Raw genomic sequence first — 4,821 nt, forward strand, 5'->3', positions numbered from 1 at the left:
TGAGCATTGTTTCATATATTTATTCATTGTTTGAGAGTCTTTTGAGAAATGTCTGTTCATGTGTTTCATTAAAAATGGAGTTATTTGTTTTTTGCTTTTTCAGTTGTTTAAGTTCCTTATAGATTCTAGATATTAGACCTTTGTCAGATGCATAATTTCTGAATATTTTCTCCCATTCTGTTGGTGGTCCGTTTACTCTGTTGATAGTTTCTTTTGTTGTACAGAAGCTCTTTAGTTTGATTAGGTCCAACTTGTCAATTGTTCTTTTCGTTGCAATTGCTTTTAAGGACTTAGGCAAATTCTTTCCCAAGGCCAGTGTCCAGCTGTAAGAATCCTATAAGAAAACTTAGGAATCCAAGTGTTTAATCCATCTTGAGTTAATATTTGTATATGGTTAAAGGTAGGGGTCCAGTTTAATGCTTCTGCATATGGCTAGCCATGTGTGTGGAACTTTTCAGTATCAAGTATTACATGCAGACTTTTGGTATGAATTATGTAATGTATTCTACATTTTAAAATTTTTAGCAAAGGGCTTATAATAGACAAATTCATTAATTTTTTAACTTTTATTTTAAGTTCAGGGATGCATGTGCAGGTTTGTTACACAGGTAAACTTGAATCGTGGAGGTTTGTTGCACAGATTTGATAACCCAAGTTTTAAGCCTAGGACCCATTAGTTATTTTTCCTGATCCTCTCCCTCCTCCCATCCTCCACCTTCCACTCTCTGGTAGGCCCCAGTGTATGTTATTCCCCTCTATGTGTCCATGGTGTTCTCACTATTTAGCTCCCACTTATAAGTGAGAACATGCAATATTTTGTTTTCTGTGGCTGCATTAGTTTGCTAAGGATAATGGCTTATAGCTTCATCCATATCCCTGCAAAGGATATAATCACATTCTTTTTTATGGCTGCATAGTATTAATAGAAAATTTTGCCTTCTATTAAAAATTAAATATTGCTAATATTCCAAGTACAAAATATGTCTCCTAATCCTGTTCTTTATACAGACTCATATTCTCATTATAATCAATAATTCATAAAATTATATGTCACTTATCTAAGGGGACCAAAATTAATATTCATGGCATTGCATAACTTTTTTAAGATCATATTTTGATAAGATTCACCTGGAAAAATTTAATCCCAGCGGACAAATAAATATAGCTAGATTAATGGTAGATGTTTGTAGGAGAGGCAAATGGTACTTCTATTCTTTACTATAGTTTAAATGTGTCCCTAAAATGTAAGTGTTGCTAGTGTGATGGTATTAAGACATGGAGCCTGTAAGAGGTGATTTGGTGATAAGAATTTCACCCTTATAAATAGAATTAGATGCCCTTATAAAGGGGATTGATGGGGGAAGCTCATTCCCTTTTTACCTGTCTGCTTTTTATATCATGTGAGGACATAGCAAGAAGTCCCCAACCAGACACCAATTGCCAGCACCTTGATCTTGAACTTACAACTTCCAGAAATGTGAGAAACAAATTTCTATTCTTTACACATTACCCAGTCTGTTGTATTTTGTTATAGCAGCACAAAAATGTACTGAGACATCCTCATAGGGGTTTTCATCTGGCCTGAGAAATAAATGGACAAGACAGATCAGCAGGAGAATAGTATACAAATGTATCTAAGTTTTACATGGCAAACAGGAGCTTTCATAAGGAAAGGAAGGCCCAAAGATGCAGTTAATGTTGCATGCATATATACTGAAGTGAACAAAGAGTGATATGTTATGGAAAAGTAACAAAAATACATGGGGAGGCTATAGAAGAATCATTTCATAAGGCGTGTGCAAAAATCTCTCAGCCTCAACTTCTCATCCTTGAAAATAATGTTATTTTTCTTCTAGTATAGAGAGGGTACCTTTAACATGGAAATTTTATCTCCTGCTTTTAAGAAACAGCACAGGCCAGGCACGGTGGCTCACGCCTGTCATTTCAGCATTTTGGGAGGCCAAAATGGGTGGATCACCCGAGGTGAGGAGTTCAAGACCAGCCTGACCAACATGGTGAAATCCCGTCTCTACTAAAAATACAAAAATTAGCTGGGCGTGGTGGTGGGTGCCTGTAATCCCAGCTACTCAGGAGGCTGAGGCAGGAGAATCGCTTGAACCTGGGAGGCAGAGCTTGCAGTGAGCCAAGATTATGCCAATGCACTCCAGCCTGGGCGACAGAGCAAGACTCGGTCTTGGAAAAAAAGAAAAAAGAAAGAAACAGCATAAAGGTCAGAGTGATCTTCCTGCACCTGCTGTTTTTCAAATGCCTTTAAATCAAAATAATCAACATGCTGAAGCAGCATATTTTGGGCTGATAAACACTTAAGTCCTTCATCTACATCACATAGTGATGTAGGACACTAACAATTCTGTGAATGTTTAAATTAACAATTTTAGTTAACAATTTAACAAATGATCATTTAGCATCTCTCCAACGTTTTACATTATTAAACATCTGATTATTTTGAATAATTTTATCAATTATGTATATTCTATTGTATGTTCCCATTATGTTATACAAATTTCAGTGTCTGGAAAATATAATAATATTGATGAAAAGATGATGATGACACTGATTTAAGTAAAATGTACAGATTTTAGTGGGGAAAAAGGTCAGCATCTATTTTCAGTGTTGTGTGAAAGTATTTTTAGTAAGCCATGTTATCTTTCTGTGAGAAATATGAATGTGGATAATATAATAGGAAGAGACCTTAGAAACTGTCAAATGAAAGCATAAGAAAAATTTTTAGAGCCACATGAAAATTAAAGATTGCGATATTAGCCCATCTCATTCATTTTATAGATTATGGAGATTTGCTCCAGATAAAGGGAATGACATGGCCAAAGGCAAGGGGTGAATAAAATATAGAGTCAGAAATAAAGCTGAACTACCTTGATATCCTAGTCAAGAGTTATCTTTTCATCTGCTTACTTTCATCTGTTCTTACTAGTAGCCTCTCATTTCCAAGGACAGACAAGATTGGGTCTTACTTTTCACTACTATATCCCTGGAGCTTAGCATACTTTTAGGCACCTTGTGGGTACTTAATAAGTGTTCTGAATAAATACAGGAATGAAAATAAATAAATAACTACATAATTTGGAAGAACATTTAATTCGTTAAGCAATCACTATTGTTTCACCATATTTGGATGCAAACATTAATTTGAATTGCTGATTCATACATACAGGGCTTATTAGTAGCCAACAGATTAAATTTTATTTTATTTAGAGTTATAATGTTTAGTATACTTTCCCTGGCTTCATCAAACTCAAATATTCATTTGTTCTTTTTCTGCTTCTAATTCTATTCTGTCCGTTTAAAAGAATCCCCTGTGTCTAAGTATAGCTACCCCTGCTCTCTTTTGGTTGTTTGGGATAGCTTTTTCCATACCTTCATTTTCAGTCTCTGTGTGTGCCTTAAAGATGAAATGAGTCTCTTCTAGGCAGTCTATAGTTGGATCCTTTTTTTTTATTTAATCCATTCAGCCACTCTATGTCTTTTGATTGGAGAATTGAATCCACTTACATTCAAAGTAATGATTGATGGGCGAGGAACTACTAATGCCATTTTGTTATTTATTTTCTCCTTGTTTTGTAGATTCTGGGTTTTTTTTTTCTCTCTCTTTTTATTTTCTCCATGCTACCCATCAATATAAAAAATTCTGTACATATTTTACTCATTCGTGCTTTTCTCTTCCAGCTATGCTCCAGGAGGATAGAGATTTCTGTCCCACCCCATTTTTTTACTGCTATATGTAGGGAGTAGAACAAAGCCTGGAACATAGTAGATAAACAATAAACATTCTTTGAGTACATGAATGAAATAAACATATAGATATTAGCATGTAAAGAAAAATTCTAGAGTGATATATACCTAAGTATTCACATTTAGGTTAATGATAGCCAGTAATGACTGTCGATAAGCTATTTAAAACTAAAATAACTTTGGCCAGGCGCGGTGGCTCACGCCTGTAATCCCAGCACTTTGGGAGGCCAAAGTGGGTGAATCATGAGGTCAAGAGATTGAGACCATCCTGGGCCACATAGTGAAACCGTGTCTCTACTAAAAATACAAAAATTAGCCGGGCGTGGTGGCAGGCGCCTGTAGTCCCAGCTACTCAGGAGGCTGAGGCAGGAGAATCACCTGAACCCAGATGGCAGAGGTTGCAGTGAGCTGAGATTGCACCACTGCACTCCAGCCTGGCGACAGAGTGAGACTCCATCTCAAAAAATAAATAACATAACTTATTTTCCTGTTTATAAAATGATGTATATTTATTATAGATATTAGTAAAAAATTTTTTAAAAGGAAAAGTACACCCATAACCCCAACATGTGGCAATTATTTTAATTAACATGCTCACATATATATTTTCTGTCTTTTGCTTTCTATTCACATATATTTTCATCCAACAACATTGGGATAATTCGGTGTATTATTGTAATTTTTTAAAGGAATTTAAATATCACCTAAACAATGAGAATATGTTTGCTTTAATGGCTCTATAAAACCAATCCCTGAACTATTAAAATAATATATTTGAAAAAATATATCCCCTTTGTGACAACCTTTTTTTGTGAGGCTGCTCCTGCTTGGCTGTCATAAATTGAGTCAAATTTGTCTGAATTTTAATTGCTCCTGAATATATTATTGTCCTAGAAATAAGGTAGAACCATTAATAGAAAAGAATGTATGTTCTATGGAAAACTATTTACTTTATTGCTATTTCCAAAAATAATCAGAAATGTATATAAAACTTCAGATTAGAAAATTGTGAAGGCTGCCTTATGGCTGATGTGGCAGAATTTGGGGAGG

This window comes from Theropithecus gelada, chromosome 6, assembly GCF_003255815.1.
Source record: "Theropithecus gelada isolate Dixy chromosome 6, Tgel_1.0, whole genome shotgun sequence".
Classification (NCBI taxonomy): domain Eukaryota; kingdom Metazoa; phylum Chordata; class Mammalia; order Primates; family Cercopithecidae; genus Theropithecus; species Theropithecus gelada.